Source organism: Nilaparvata lugens, chromosome 5 (assembly GCF_014356525.2).
Source record: "Nilaparvata lugens isolate BPH chromosome 5, ASM1435652v1, whole genome shotgun sequence".
Lineage (NCBI taxonomy): Eukaryota > Metazoa > Arthropoda > Insecta > Hemiptera > Delphacidae > Nilaparvata > Nilaparvata lugens.
Window position 1 is genome coordinate 68,041,656 of NC_052508.1, and position 17,989 is coordinate 68,059,644.

The 17,989-nt window shown below is 36.2% G+C and overlaps 1 protein-coding gene across 1 annotated transcript in view; it reads left to right on the plus strand.

Moving 5' to 3' along the window:
• Positions 1-1,027: 1,027 nt before the first annotated feature.
• The window catches only part of LOC111057280 (thrombospondin type-1 domain-containing protein 7A), a 258,676-nt gene continuing 241,714 nt past the window's right edge, over positions 1,028-17,989 (plus strand). Inside the window, 1 exon segment of the mRNA XM_039429587.1 lies at positions 1,028-1,110. The gene's annotated coding sequence lies outside the window, so the exon portion shown is untranslated.

The window sequence follows — 17,989 nt, forward strand, 5'->3', positions numbered from 1 at the left end:
TACTAGCTTATACACTTATATACAATAGCTCACAATACAGCAAAATTATGGATGAATTTACAAAATATAAATTAAGAAAATAATTATTGAGCTGTATATAATATGAAAAAAAAAAACAATTTGTAATAACTATAGATAAAATAGATAATATTGTTATGCATCTACATAAATTGGCGGAGCTTTGGACATATCAATGTCCATTCTTTGGAAAGAATATTCGAAGTATTCTTCCCACTAACTCTCTACCAAGAGAGAGATTGATTGATTGATTGAGTACTTTATTTATGTAGATTACAATATATACTGGCTTTTACACTTATATACAATAGCTTACAATACAGCAAAATTATAGATGAATTTACATAATATAGACTAAGAAAATAATTATTGAACTGTATATGAAATGAAAAAGTAATTTGTAATATAATAACTATAGATATTATATTGTTATGCATCTACATAAATTGGCGGAGCTTTGGACATACCAATGTCCATTCTTCGGAAAGAATATTAAAAATATCCTCCCCACTAACTCTCTACCAAGAGAGAGACAGAGGGAGTGGATGCGAGTGCAAATTTGGGAGATTGAGAAATGATTAAAAGTGAAGGATATGAGAGGTTCATGAGAATTGGAAAGAGATGGGTTGAGAAATGATGAGATCTGGGAAAAAGAATGGTCCACCAATAATCAACAGAAGTGGATGGATTCGACCGAATTCTAAGAATGAGCTCGAATAGAAATAGATCTCTAACAAAAGGAGAGAGAGGAGAAGAGTGTGAGGTGAGAGAGGGGACACTCAGGTGGTCTATTTTGGTTGAAATGGTAGTAGCGGATTCAGGTGTAGTGGGGGGATTGAAGCTGAGAGAGCGATTCTAGGATATTGGAGAGTGGAAAATATGTAGCGGAAATTTTCCAGAGCGAAATGAAATTTGGGAGAATTTAGTGGAAATAAGGGTAAGGGGGTGAGGGGGGTTGTGAGAGAGCTGGGAGAGAGTGGGCGTCTCCTCTCTCCGGGGCCCGATGTTTTTGGACGCGGACAGGCACTTTGTTTATTTCACGCAGACATCGTCTCTCTCTCGAAAACACTGCTCACCCAACTCTAAATTAAGGTAACCAAATTCACAATAATCATCCACTAATTAGTTTCCTAATAACATAATATTGATCTGATTACAATTGCTGAGGTGTCAGCCTATCACAACGCCCACAACCTCCAAATGTTCCTCCTTTATCATACAGTATACCTTTCACAACATTGATGTAGATTGACAGCTACATTTGACAGGTTAAACTTGGATCTCCATAGAGATCTGAGTTCGAGCACAGTGCTCTATCACAGTGCTGCTTGGAGAGTATCAAGATTTTTACAACCTACCTTCTCTCTAACGGGTCATAAGGTCTGTCAACGCTACTCTCAATAGCATACTGTAAAATTGTTGATTTTTGTGAATGATAAACTCTTGTAGATCATATTTATTTATTTAAACATTGATACATACAATATAATTCTCAACTATGAATGATTGGGAAAGGAACAACAGGCTCAAAACCCAAAACTGGTCCTTTCCCAAATTTAGATAGAAATTGTCAAAAAAAAGTTATCGTCTATTTTTCTTGTAATTTATTTATTTATTCATTTATACATTCATACATACAATATCATTCTCAACTATTACTCTCAATTCCATACGTTATGGGGAAAGTTGTTGATTTTTGTGAATGATAAATTCTTGATTTTTGTGAATGATAAGTTCTTGTAGATGATATTTATTTATACATTGATTCATACAATATCATTCTCAACTATGAATGATTGGGGAAGGAACAACAGGTTTAAAGCCCAAAACTCCCAAAACTGTTCCTTTCCCAAATTTAGATAGAACTTGTTCAAGAATAGGTTATCGTCTATTTTTCCCTCTCAAATAATTCGTCAATTCATGTTACAAATGACACTGAAATAATGAAATTGGTAGATAAAATACTAAGGCGATTCCTGTGTTATTTTTATTAATCTAAATCTAGTGATATCACAGTCCAAGAAGTGGGTTAGGCTATGTTTCTTTCACTTTTTAGTAATTATCTCAATATGTATATCAGTTAAGAATCAATTCCATAAGTTTTTCAGTTATGAATCAATTTCATAAGTGCACTGCATCAAAAATTCTACAATGTTGTTGAATAGATTATTTATCAAAGAGTTACACTGTATGTTGAATGTTTGATCAATGCTTGATCAAGAGTAGAACTGCTATAGTGAGGTCCACGTTATAATGACGGTATTATTTGATCGACTTTGGTTTTGCTATCCTTGTCTATCATTCGACAAAGCCGGTGATACTATCCTTTTCTAGGTCCTCGACGATGCCAATTATGTTTTTGCCAGTGTAGAAATATAATTAATTAATGCAGAGAACCGGCATCGCTATTCCCCTATCTTTATCCTCTGCCATTATAACGTGGACCTCACTGTATATGTTGGAATTACAAGCTAATATAAATATTCCATTCAAGGCCAATTTTGAATTATTTCTATCAGTAAACTGATATTTATCAGTGTTATTGCAGAAGATATCATTTTCATCATTATTGGAATTCATTGTGAGTGAGAAACATGAGATATTGTCGATGTTTTCAAACTCAATGAGAAGTCATCGTAGCTAATTATTTGGAAGTTGAATATCAAAGCTTATTGAATCATAGTATCATATTTTATTGATTCATTTGAATAGTAAAAAGTAAATTCGTATGGCTTTTGTTGGTGGGAGTCCCTTGCGGGAAGGTCTCACCGCCTGAATATTTAATTTATATTATATATATTTTGAATAGTCGATAATGGAAGCAAATCATCAATGGAAGCAAACCATCAATGGAAGAAGTCGTCAATGGGAGCATTAGTTAATTTTTTCTGATTCTGTCACTGACGTAGCCAATCGTGTTGCAGTAATCAATGTACCTAGAATATAATAATGTATTCCAGGTACCTTGATGGGGAGTCCGATCTCACTAGGCGTCAAATCTGCAAAACCTTAGCTAAGGCTTCTCTCGTGATTTTATTGTTTATGAGGCAAATCATGTTATTATTCATGAATGAAAATGATGATAATAATTATTATGATGGTGACGATCCGGTTTCTTTTTAGATAGTTTTCAGAATCTCATAGCATCTCACGTATATACTTTTGATAGAATGTTGAAAATTTCTAGAGTTTGTAAAACGTTAATAAAAAATATAAATCTGAAGTTGCGTTTACACCAAACTCAATCCTTATAGATTCTATTAGATTGAACATAACTTATCATACACATCATGAACATATGTGTTTTATCAAGTTCCATTCAATCTAATAGAATCTATAAGGATTGGGTTTTGTTAATAGCTTTGGTGTCAACCCAGCTCAAGTACCCTTTTAAAAATTGTCTATTAACAAGAGTCAAGACTTGATAATGGTATCATATAGCCGAAACATGTTGCAAATAGACGATTTTAAAAAGGGTAATAAGATTTTTATTTTTATCTATATTCAAGAAAATCCCTAACGGAAAAAGACAATTTTTAAAATATTCCAATAATGAATCGATTCAGTCAATAAATTAAAATCCAAAAATCTCAACTTTGTACTTCGCTATTATCCGCTGCGTATTGATTCTAGACTACCAGCCAATCATGCTCTAATGATTTCGAAAGGTCAGAAGTTTCGTCTTTCATTTTGCATAATCCTACCTACTTTCGAAAATGGAACCAGGAAATATTTATTATGCAAAAATTGTTCTCTTGAAAAGAAATTAATTGTAAATCCACGAATATTTTCTCCATGCACACGGACTTGTCGTCCAAGCATGGAGTTATTCATTTACTTTTTACTTGTTTTTCATATTAATGTTACAAACTAATGTATCGTCTTTACGTTGTTTTTACATACTATGTAATGTATAAAGTTTTTGAATAAAATGAATTGAATTGAATTATATCAATGAATTCAAGAAATCAATTCAATCTATATTTGCTATATCAAGGAAATCAATCCAGATCCATAACTAAATAGCTTAATTTAATGGGGTGAGTAATAGAACTATTGAAGATTTCATCCAACATCACAGCAAATAAAAATTCGAGAACAGAGTACAGTATTTCAAAGAGGATAAGGAGCTCCTATGAGTGTGGTCCTCTAATGATATTTATATAGAATTGGTTCCATTTTTAGATGAAAATAAAGTGGAAATTACCTGAACTTTCTTGTGGTTGAAAATTATTGCAAGAGTAATAAGTTAGTTCAAACAACATGAACATGAATACATGGAGTAGCAGAATCTACAGAGTTTTGGACATACGTTTTGAAATATTAAGGTGCGTACTGATTTACGCGCCGCGAACATGAGCAATTCAATTTTAATCAGCTGAAGCCAAGCTTTTTATATCTGTATCTTATCGTTTCTCTAGAAATACAGATATGGTCAGCTGATTAGAAGTGAATTGCTCATGTTCACTACGCGTATGTATGTACGCACCTTTAGATTGCATGAAGATTGAATGAGATTGCCTTGACAAATTAATTGGCTATTCGCGGACTTGGTCTGTTCTAGATACAGTTCTATTTGGGAGTCAACAGAATCACATCAATCAATAAATAATTTCCCCAATTCAAATCAGTTGTATTAATTTGAAATAGAGTATAAAGCTTGTAATTGTTGAATTTTCTGTATTTGTACTCAAATTGGCTCATTTCTGATGAACTGCTCTTTTCAAAATCACTGCTCTTTCATTGGTCGGCTTGTGATTGGTCGAATTTCCTGTACCTGTACTCCTATTGGCTCATTTCTGATCAACTAAATCACTGCTCTCTCATTGGTCAGCTTGTGATTGGTTTTATTTCTCGTACCTGTACTTCTATTGGCTCATTTCTGATCAACTAAATCACTGCTTTCTCATTGGTCAGCATGTGATTGGTTGAATATCCTCTACCTGTTCTCCTATTGGCTCATTTCTGATCATCAAAATCACTGCTCTCTCATTGGTCAGCTTGTGATTGGTTTAATTAACTGAATCTCTACTCTTATTGGCTCATTTCTGATCAGAAAAATACCTGCTCTCTCATTGGTCATCTTGTGATCGGTTGAATTTCATGTATCTGTACTCCTGTTGGCTTATTTCTGATCATCATAATCACTGCTCTCTCATTGGTCGGCTTGTGATTTGAATATTCTGTGTCTGTACTCCTATTAGCTGTTTTCTGACATCAAAATCACTGCTCTCTCATTGGTTGACTTGTAATGGCTTGAATATTCTGTGTCTGTACTGCTATTGGCTCATTTCTGACAACAAAATCACTGCTCTCTCATTGGTCGGCTTGTGATGGCTTGAATATTCTGTGTCTGTACTCCTATTGGCTCATTTCTAATCAACTAAATCACTGCTCTCTCATTGGTCAGCTTGTGATTCGTTGAATTAACTGAATCTCTACTCTTATTGGCTCATTTCTGATTAACAAAATCACTGCTCTCTCATTGGTCGACTTGTGATTGGTTGAATTTTCTGTATCTGTACACCTATTGGCTCATTTTTGATCAACAAAATCACTTCCCTCTCATTGGTCGGCTTGTGATTGGTTGAATTTTTTGTATGTGTCCTATTGGCACATTTCTGATCAACAAAATCACTGCTCTCTCATTGGTCGGCTTGTGATTTAATGAATTTTCTGTATCTGTACTCCTATTGGCCCATTTCTGATCAAAAAAATCACTGCTTTCTCAACGGTCGGCTTGTGATTGGTTGAATTTTTTGTATCTGTACTCCTATTGGCTCATTTCTGATCAACTAAATCACTGCTCTCTCATTGGTCAGCTTGTGATTGGTTGAATTTTCTGTATCTGAACTCCTATTGGCTCATTTCTGATCAACTGAATCACTGCTCTCTCATTGGTCAGCTTGTGATTGGTTGAATTTCCTGTACCTGTACTCCTATTGGCTTATTTCTGATCAACAAGATCACTGCTCTCTCATTGGTCGTCTTGATATTGGTTGAATTTCCTGTACCTGTACTCCTATCGGCTCATTTCTGATCATCAATATCACTGCTCTCTCATTGGTCGGCATGTGATTGGTTGAATTTCCTGTACCTGTACTCCTATTGGCTCATTTCTGATCAACTAAATCACTGCATTCTGATAGGTCAGCTTGTGATAGGGCGAATTTTCTGTATCTGTACTTCTATTGGCTCATTTCTGATCAACTAAATCACTGCACTCTCATTGGTCAGCTTGTGATCGGTTGAATCTCATATATCTGTACTCCCATTGGCTCATTTCTGATTAACTTAATCATTGCTTTCTCATTGGTCGGCTTGTGATGGCTTGAATATTCTGTGTCTGTACTCCTATTGGCTCTTTCCTGACATCAAAATAATTGCTCTCTCATTTTTCAGTTAGTGATCGGTTGAATTTCATGTGTCTGTACTCCTATTGGCTTATTTCTGATCATCAAAATCACTGCTCTCTCATTGGTCGGTTTGTGATGGCTTGAATATTCTGTGTCTGTACTCCTATTGGCTCATTTCTGTTAAAAAATTACTGCTCTCTCATTGTTCAGCTTGTGATTGGTTGAATTTTCTGTATCTGTACTCCTTTTGGCTCATTTCTGATTAATAAAATAATATAGCCTTATTAAATTCAATATTCCACTATATCATGATATTATAGATTGAAGTTATTGATTCATTACGGAATGCGGCGTATCAACTCACCAATTTATCTATTTTTAACACCGACATGTACTCAATCATTGACTAGGATGTCGGTGTTAAAGACAACTCATCAATGTGACAATATAATAATAGTATAATAGTTAAAATATAAGAATAGTATTGTATAGTTTTGCGATTGATGTAAGCTTCACAATTTGGAGAGGAAGACCTTATCTTAGAATTGTTTTTGTCGGACTGAAAGAGTAGAATGAAATCACTGAAGGAGTTGAATATGGAACGGTTGCACAAAAACCGGTTAAACTTCAATCGTGATTAATTTCACGAGAGCTAATGAGATAAGGCGTTTTTGGAAAGACGGCTTCTCTGATTGGTTCTCGTGGATTTAGTACAATACTTGGTGCCGGTTGCACAACAGCCAGTTAAATTTTAACCGTGATTAATTCCACGAGAACCAATCAGAAAAGCCGTCTTTTCAAAACGCCTTCTCTGATTGGTTCTCGTGGATTTAATCACTATTAAAATTCGACTATGAGATTGGCTATCCAATGAGATAAGGCGTTTTTGAAAAGACGGCTTCTCTGATTGGTTCTCGTGGATTTAATCAAGATTAAAATTTGATCGGCTTTTGTGCAACCGGCACAAAGACTACATGCTTCTCGTAAAACTTATTCTTCCCTGGAGTAAGGTGTCTAATTATTCCATCAAGTCAGGAAGTTCCTTATCTCAAATTTCCTTCGGTGCACAAATTTCATCCTTTCTAATAAACTTAAAACTGCTCTCAATGTTGGCCTTAAACGATATTCCAATCGTACTAAGATAATTGACATGTTGTTGATGAGATGATTGAATTGTCAGTCACCTTGAGCCACAGCGGGACAATCAATAGCTGATGCTCCTCTAATAGTTCACTATTAAATTTAATAGGAGACCATTGTGGCGAATCTCTATTGATCATTATCGTCAACCCTGCTGCTCAAATCACAACTGCAATATGACAATGTTACCAACTGTTAACCATGTTCCCTGTTGATGTTATACGTCCCAGTTATATAGACATTGTACATAATGTAATGTTCATTGAAGTTGGCGTATATTGATGCTCGTTTTGATGATAGCTTATGATAATATCCCATGCTTCTGTAGAATGTTAGTTCAGATTTTCATTCATTGGTGGGAATATATAATCGAACGGGAAAATAAGAATATCAGTTTGTTGTTTGCAACAAAATATTGTTTGATGAGCTGTATTCTCAATAATGAAAACTTATTATATAGTAATTTTCTTTGGTTAAAAAAGAGCCAAATACTTTTGAATTCAGGGCTCCCGCATTTCTCTAATTTTACCAGTTTCAATTTCAGTTTGGTAAACTCGACCAATTTCAAGAGTCAACGAGTTTTGGGTTCAGTCTTCAGAGCATGAAATCTACGGAGTTTCAGGTTAATTCTGAAGAGCATTCTTAAAGTGCGTACAGATATACGCGCCGCGAACATGAGCAATTTATAATTATTATTGAACGAAAAACCTAAATAAATGCTGCAAATCACCCCGAAGACCTCTGCTACTGCAGACATTGACAACAGGGCTAACAGCTAGATGGAAATTCGATGAGAACTACTATCCAAAAATTAGTTGCCAGCCCGGGAATCGAACCCGGTACCTCCCAATTGCTAGTCAGGAATGCTTGCCCTTACACCAAACTGACAATCTCTGGATAGCAGCGCTATTTTTCGTTCATTAATAATTATATATTAATTAGTATTTGAATAAATGCATTCTCTATTTAATTCCATGAGCAATTTACTTTTAATCAGCTGACTATATCTGTATTCTTACAGAAACGGTAAGATACAGATATAAAAAGCTTGGCATCAGCTGATTAAGAGTGAATTACTCATGTTCGCGGCGCGTAAATCTGTACGCACCTTTAAGTAGTCTACTCTTCGAAAGCCGAACAATCTCGAATTCAAAACTCCTGAATTTCTCTATGTTCATCAGTTTCAAAGTTTCAAATACAGTTTAGTTTCCAGAATCGACCAATTTAAAGAGCGAAAGCTTCCTTGTTTCAGTCTACAGAGGCCTTAGACACTTCTGAGCATCTCTGATGAGATGTCTTTAGAGTAGTACTAGAGAGTTTTCTTTGGTTAGAAAAGTGACAAATACTTTTGAATTCAAGATTCCTGCATTTCTCTAATTTCACCAGTTTCAAATTAAAATCCAGTAGAGTGTATAATATAAGAATCTCTAATTGTTTATAGACTCCTGCATTTCTTTATTTTCACCAGTTTCAAATTCAAATCCAGTAGAGTAAGAATGTCTAATTGTTTATAGAATCTCTATACTTTAGTCCTCTTGGGTGGTCTTTAAATCATTCAAAAGTGTTTGTGCTGATCAAGGATTATGTTATCATAATAAGAAAACAAAGATATTGTCAAATTTCACTAAAAATTTATTAAAAACTTTAAAAAAGAATCATGGCGTCCAACCGCCTCTTGGTAAGGTCTTCACGAATCAGGAAGCCGCTTCCCGCCAGTTTACACTTCTGCGAAAACACCAGCCCCCGAGCATTGAAGCTGGAGAACTTTACAACGATTATGTTATCTTTTTTTCCTGTGGGAAAGAATCAATGAATGTTGAATAGAAAGGAGATGACTGTATTCTAGAAATATGTATAGAGAGGTCCACGTTATAATGTCAGCATTTGATTAACATTGGTTTTGTTACCTTTGTCCATTATTATTTTCACATCAATCTATCCTTATCCTTGTTTTATCTACAAAGCAGATACAGTAATTTACAAAATACATTTCATGCTAGTTTTCCTCTATGATAGAACTATTCTATTTTCTAGTCTTGATTTGGAGAAATACCAACATTGTACCGTACATTGAAAAGATTGGAAAAGGAAACATAATTTGAGTTTTGACGTCTGTGGCTGTTGAGCGTTCAGAAGAGAAATTTTTGAAAAAACAAAGAGAAAGCATAACTTATTCCATTATTTCACAATACAAACAAGAATTCAACAACTCTGGGTACAATATCAATCCGCGATTCGCTCCCGCAGGTGGAAGCAGACTTTTTAAAAGTTACACCAGTGTGAAATTAGTAGGTAGCTGTTGACAAAAGATATTAAAAAAGCGAACGGAATCTTGCAGGCGTTCTAGTTTCTTCATTTAATTTATTTTGCGGCAGCGTTGTGGAAATACACAAGGATTTGGCTGGGGGCTTCCATCTACTGGTTCAGTTTCCGACCGAAAACCCAACACGCCGCTTTTCTTTCGCTTCTCCCTCCAACCCTTTTCCTCTTCCTCCCACGTCACCATTCAAACTTCCTTTCTCTTGACGACCACCTTATCAATTTCACCTTTCCTTTATCGCCTCGCCTTGTATTCTCCGCTCGTACCAGAACGGAACAGTCTATCTTCACCCTCACGAATCGAGTCTGTCCATTTGAATGCTGCTGCTGCTTCCTTTCCCACCTCTCCTCCTCCAATTCCTTTCTCCCTCTCCTACCCACCTATTTCTTTATACTCTCTTCGTCATCTTTTCCAATTCCTTCCAACTGTCTTACCACTCCCTCCCCCTTTCTCTCACCATTACACAATTTCTCCATATTTCTTCCCCGTCCTTCTGACGAACTCCCTTTTTCCCCTTCCCCGTCATCCTGACAAAATCCCTTTTTTCCCTTTTCCCCCACCCCTAGATTACCGACAAACACTTCCTGATCCACATTATTACTCTCCCATTAATCTTCCTTCAGCTCTGGCTGCTATCTCTCTTTTCCCCTGCCGCCATCTATCGGCTGAAATACCAACTGGATCGGCGTCGGCCAAAGATAATGTTTGCGGTTATTTGTAACGATCAGGGAGAGGTTAGGTCGCCCCGGTTGTTTCCCTTTCAAGTTTATTTATGTGTAAATGATTTCGGTCGGGTAAAACGCGGGGAAGAGGGAGACAAATTATTGAATCGTCCTCACTTTGCGCTGCTGGTGCAATAGAATTTCTGAATAATTTCGAATTTGTATTGATCACGTCACGTTACAATTAGAAAATATTGTACTAGATGTAATTGATTTTGACTTATTGTCAATGTATTTTCCTATCCTTTTTCTATTGATTGATTCATAAGTACATCATCAAAAATGATAGGCAGAGAAAATAAGGTAACCTTGAGCTATTCCTCTCCCCAATTGAGATAAGGTGTAACCTAGTCCGAAGTAGGATTTGTATTGTATTGTATCACTTTTTGAGACTACCCAATTATTGATGGTATGAGTAATGATCATGAGTAATGAGTAATGAATAATGAGTAATGAGTATGAGTAATGAGTATTGATGGTATGTGTAATGATCATGATAATAAATTGTTATCATCTATAACTGTGATTTTGATTCCTTGTCATTACTCTTGGATTAATGAGCCTCTGTACGAAAACAATCTTCGATTGGAATGGTCCAATGATATCCAAATTATATTATGGATGAGAAAACTGTGTGAGGTCCACTGTTCACAGAACTACTAGTATAATTCTTTCTGCAAACATTTCATAATTATGTTCCTTTTATTGAATTTGAAACTGTTGCGTTTCATTTCATAGTTATACATTTTATAACTGTATGGGAGACTATTCTGCAAACATTCTTTTCATAATTATGCTCCTTCTTTTGAATCCTGAACTGTAGCATTTCATTCGAATTGTAGACTATATTCCCAACGCTACACGGATATCTGAAATGAACTATCCTATCGCAGCCCTTAGTTCTGCTGAAGAACTGCATCATTATCTAATGATGCAGTTCTTCAGCAGAACTATTTGACTCATTGGAAACAATAAGAGCCGGTTAACGAGCTCGGGATTTAGCTAAGTTCCAGACTTTAAACAGCTGAAATCAGAAAATTGGTTTTCCAAAACGGGGCGTAGTTGCAGTAAATGAATATTTATTCTCTCATTTTTATGATTGGAAACGTTTTCCCTTGACGAAATGAAACATTCCTAAATAATTCAAAATAGCTGAAGCCTTACACTATTCTTTGGTGTTCAATTTTCTTGTTCTTCGAAATTTAATTCAAGCGTTACTTTAACTATGACACTACTACGCCCCGTTTCGGAAAACCAATTTTTTGACTCCAGCTGTTCAAAGTCTAGAACTTAGATAAATCTCGAGCTCGTTAACCGGCCCGTATTGTTTTCAATGAGTCAAATATCTAACGATGCAGTTCCTCAGCAGAATCAAGGGATGCGATAGTAGAGTTCATTTCAGCGCTGGAGATATAGTCAATATTCAAATGAAACGCTACCGTACAGTTCCGGATTCAATAAAAGGAACATAATATTATGAAAAGAATGTTTGCAGAATAACCTCCCATACAGGAATAGAATTAAAATCCAGATGCAGAATATCAATTGGGAAGCCACATAAGAGATGGCAATAACTAATCTATGTATTTTGATATGTTATGCGTAAAATGTGAATTCATTTACATAATACAATATCCAACGAGCGTGGTAACGATTTCTTAGCCTAGACTCGTGGCTTTTGGCGTCTGTACATATGTTGGACGATAACTATCGAACGCTGTAGCCTCTGACCAATCAACTTCAAATCTTGGAATTATTAACATAAGCGAACATCTGATCACCCAAATAATCAGGTTGAATGATGCTGTTAGGATTATAGATTAACATCTTACGGATATTGGAAGAAGTTTATTTTGTAAAGATGAGCATGTAAATGAGTTTTATAGTGATGAATGAGACTTATGAGGAATCGTTAACAGATGAGAATGAAAGCTACATGATCTCAATACTTTTGAGTTGAAACCAGAAAAATCTGGTGTGGCGCACTCACACAACTTTCCTTGCCGTTATGAGAATTGATCACCTGACGCTAGTGTACCCGCGCATCTCAAGTCTACTTATAAACAGAGATCTGAGTCAGCTGGTGACAGCACAATAACGCTGGAGACACACGAGGTCTGCTATCTCTTCATAGTGAATCATTTAATAGAATCAATAGTTGCCAACAGTTTGCCATTGGATAATCACATTTTCTCGAATTTCGAGCTTATTTTAAATTTCAGGTGAAAATGTAACTGGACATTAATTGTAGAGATTCTCATGCTCAATCTTTTTCACGCAAAATTTTTTGTTTAAATTGTATCTGAAGCCTGATAATTGAGAATCTAAGATCAAACTTTGCATAGATGGGGCGGAGCTCCTGAAATTTTTACAGATATATGACTTGTGGCAGTTGATAGAGCTTATCGATGACTATGTTAGGTATGAATTTGATCAAAATCGTTGGAGCCGTTTCCGAGAAAATCACGAAAAACCCTGTTTTTGACAACATTTTCGCCATTTTAGCCGCCATCTTGAATTGCATTTGATCGAAATTGTTCGTGTCGGATCCTTATAGTGTAAGGACATTACGTTCCCAATTTCAAGTCATTCCGTTAACTGGGAGATGAGATATCGTGTACACAGACGCGCACACACACACACACACACACACACACACACACACACACACACCACACACACACACACACACACACACACACCGAGACCACACAGAGACCAATTCCCAAAAACCACTTTTTCGGACTCAGGGGACCTTGAAACGTATAGAAATTTAGAAATTGGGGTACCTTAATTTTTTTCGGAAAGCAATACTTTCCTTACCTATGGTAATAGGGCAAGGAAAGTAAAAAGTAGCCTGAAGAGACCTGATTAACCTGATGAATCCAGGCTATCGATGTTATAATCTTCTGTGGCATTTCAAAGATTGAAGAAAAATTTCAATATTTCAATTAAACTAATCAATAAACCATGTTACCCAACTTTTTACATGATGTTCAGTCTTCACTTCGAATTCTGAAACATTTTTTAAATCCACAGTGACACGCAATCAAGCTCTGGGAACAATAACGCTCGGCTCTTGTACTTAATGCACTTTTCAAGTAGGAAAAGAATTCTATCCCGCCTCGCACAGCGGAACAAAAAAACCAACCAATTAAGAATGAGTTATGAGTCGAGATCGAATCTTAAATTGGGATTTCAGAAATGGGAAGGCTGCATTAAATTCACCGTAGTTTGCGCGAGGTGGAGGCGAAAAATGGAACGCGCCATATATCATGCAAGGGCACAAGAGACGTTTAAAAGTCCAAGTGCAGCTTTTGGCAGCAAAAATTAGATGCCGCCGGATAAGGCTTTCGTTCCAGCCCACACAGGGCGCTAATATCACGGAAAACGCCTTCTTGCCCTTCAGATTAAAAGCTTTTGCAAATAAATTTTTCGTGAATTGTTGTTTGGAAAGCAAACAATTTGTTTTTGATGAAGTGCGGGGATAATTTCCTAATCTGTTCGCTCATTATGGATTTGAAAGTTGTTTTTTCACATCTACATTCATATAACTTCTACTTATATCTACTTAAGATATAGAAAACTTTTTTTCAATTCTATCCTGAAAATCATACACTGTTTCAGCTACCGGTACAATGCCATGTATTTATACTCCATAAATTCCCAAACTTTTTGTACTTTGTGATTTATATTTCCACTTAGCTCATATTTTTCTTATTAAGTTATAGTATTGTTTTAATATTACAAAATTCAACACTGCGCTTCTGCTTTGTTTTTCTAAATAAATTTTTATAGCTGTTCTTGCACATTATATGCACATTTGTACCGCAATGGCCGAAAATACTTTGCTTAGACTTTTTGAAATAGCAACTATATAATATTCGAAATATGTAATTATAATATATGATACTGGCAGCGCCTATAAACAATTGCTGTCAGTTTAATTCTAAGATAAAATATTGTAATTTTTTGTTTGTATAAGAAAAAGGAGAATAAATTTCATTTTCATTTTCATTTTCATTTTCACTTCTTCCACATCACACGTTTTGTCATGCCACATACTTGATAAAGTAAACTGACGCTATAGTGAGGTCCACGTTATAACGGCAGTGTTTGATTAGCAATAGTATTGCTATCCTTGTCTATCATTCAACAAGGCTGCAGCGCTAGCTCGTCCTTGCTTTGCTCTGTTGCCAAATCGTCTTTTAACAATTTAGAATTAATAATTAATTAACAAAATATTCAATTTTTATTATGAAAATTCATTATAAAATTATTGAAAATATAATTTCATGCTTTAAAAAATATAATTGACTAGCCGTCAGGCTCGCTTCGCTCGCCGTATCCGTCTAGCCAGGAGGCTCCGCCCCCTGGAACACTGACTGGATCGTCCAAGAATGAGATCAGTAGGCTCGCTTCGCTCGCCTGCATTTTTCATTTGAGCATTTTTATCATATGTTAGGACGATCCAGTCGGGGGTCCAGACTAAACGTCTGGCTAAACGGACATGGCGAGCGAAGCGAGCCTGACGGCTAGTAATATAATATTCTCAGGAATAGCTCTGATTAAAGTAGCAGTGCCCAATCAATTTTTCCGCGATCAATGCATTTCAATCTTCAACTTGGTGCCAACCTAACAAAGCCAACTCAACTTAATGCCAACCTGACAAAATTATTAATATAGTTGCCAGTTAACAACTATTTCGAAGAGGTACTCTCTCTAGATTATAGTTCTATATTAACATATGGTATGGACATTTTTCAATTATAAATTGAGAGAATAAGAAGAACATACATGCTAAAAGACGAACTTCAAACCCTTAAAAACCACCCTTACAGTTAAAATATTGCCAAAAGATTTCTTAGTGCGCCTCTAAAGGGCCAACTGAGCATACCTACCAAATTTGAACGTTTTTGGTCCGGTAGATTTTTAGTTCTGCGAGTGACTGAGTCAGTCAGTCAGTCAGTCAGTGAGTGCCATTTCGCTTTTATATTTTATATATATAGATTACTATTGATTTATACTTATTTTCAACATATTTCTTATTATCTATTTTAGAGATTTTTTTCCTCATGTTGTTATGATGTAAATGAATTAGAATTGTATAGGAGAGTCAAGTGGGAGAGAGGGCCGGCTGCGACCTAACTTCACCCTCCAGGTTAAAATAAAGACAGCCTAAGTATCGATCTACCTTAATTAAATAATTCAAAAAGGTTACTGAGATTTTTTATTTTTCTTTCTATCGATCTACCTATCTAGTCCCATACTACTTTTCATTATCAGTCACCCAGGGTCATTTTCCAGTATTTTATAGAAAATCTGAAATGAGAGCAAGATATTTGAGAGAGGAAATCCAGGATGACATCAACTTGAGTCAGATGAGTTACAAAGGAGAGACTTTCCACAACTATTTATTCCGACGATAGCCACAAGTGGTAGATAACGCCATGAAGTTTTGAAGGCCTCCTTTACAAGATCATTCTGTCTTTTCTCTCTCGCACCACACAACTTTGTTCTGGAAACTGTGGAGTTTTCGGAACGGTGAGGTGATGGCAATTGGGGGGGGGGGGGGGAGGAAACCGGCCTCTTTGTGGAGGGTAAAGCCGCAAAGTCTTTGTGGTTTGGACTGTCCTTACGCGCTCACACACCCTAGAAATACCAGCGTTCCCTCTCTCTCACTCATCTCTCAGCCCCCTCTCTCTTTCTCTCTCTGCCTTGGGTATTAACATCGGTTTACGCACCCGTCAAGGGCACGTGTTAGTGGTATTGACTCTCCAACGCCGCACGTTGCACACCACTATATAGTTAGGCCCACGTTATAATGGCAGTAGATGAAGATAGAAGAATAGCGATGCCAATTCTCTACATTAATTAATCATATTCTACACTGTCAAAAACATAATTGGCATCGTTGTGGACCTAGAAAAGGATAGTACCACCGGCTATGTCGAATGATAGACAAGGATAGCAAAACCGAAGTTGATCAAATACTGTCATTATAACGTGGACCTCACTATAGTGAGGTTCACTTTAAAGTGTCACTGTAAAAGATAGGACAACAGTGTTGCCGACTCCCTGCCATCTCTCATGTATAATATATTTTAATCTTTTGTGTGAATATTCTATCTAATCACAATATATTTTCATCTCAACGTTGAAACGTTTGAGTGACGTCCTTGAATATCCCATTGCCCTTTCAACGATGGAAAAGTCGTTCCATTTGTGGAAGATAGTGATACCGGTATATCTGATGTAATATCAACTGTTTATTCTCGTTTGAAATGATGCACATTATATTTTATTGAGCAACAAAAAATATTTTTCAGTAATTAAGTACTAAATTTCATAATTCGGTTTAAAAATTACATTTTTTAGGCCTTAAATTACATTAGAGCTATACTATAAGTTACATATTGCAAGGTTTTCTACTATTTTTTTGTATCTTGTTTTTATTTTTTTTTCTAAAACTCAATAGTATATTAGTAAAGTTATTCTATGTATTGTTTTTCAAATTGTATGCTCAATGTGCGTTATGAGGGCAATAATGGGATTCATTCCCTGGTGCCCTCGAATATGTAAATTTCCAAATAAATTAATAAATATTCTGCTAATAATATTCCTACATTGTTAAAAACCGATCTGGCAACACTGCAGAGTTGGAGAAGAATAGCGCTATCTGTTTTGTCGAATGATAATAATACGCTTAGGCTAGTGCATGGGTAATGAGCGAGAGGGATGATGATGAGAGATGACGACTTCTTTTTAGGTAGTCGGGACCGACGGCTTACAGTATCCCCCGAAAGCCGGGGTGGCCGTATATATGTGACTGTGTTGTGGTCAATAACTTTTTGCTCCGGTCGAGATTCGAACTCGGGTTCTCTTGATTATTAGGCCGACGCGTTATCACTTATTCCAACGAGCCACCCGAATGATAGACAAGGATAGCAATAACAATCAAATAATGCTGCAATTATAACGTGGACCTCACCATAATGTATCGTAGTAACTCGCCGTTGCAAACTTACACCGAATGTGAATTTGTCATTTTTTGTTTCAATAATAATTATTCATCACATCAATTCAAACTGTATGGCTCAACTCACACTTACGCGACTCAGGTCGAGAAGCATGTGTGTTTCCAAATGGTGACACTGAGACCAGTCGATTCTAGTCTCCGCGACGTCACCATGTGAAAACACTTGCTCTCGACTACTGTCGAATCTCTTCTCGACTACTGTCGACTACTGTCGAGCGAAGCGAGCCTGCTGATCTTATTCTTGGACGATCCATTCGGGGGTCCAGGGGGCGGAGCCCCCTGGCTAGACGGATATGGCGAGCGAAGCGAGCCTGACGGCTAGTTTGAATATATAATTGAGGAGACTATATTTTAGACTGAGAAAAGTTAGATAAAAATTGTAGGAAATAAATTT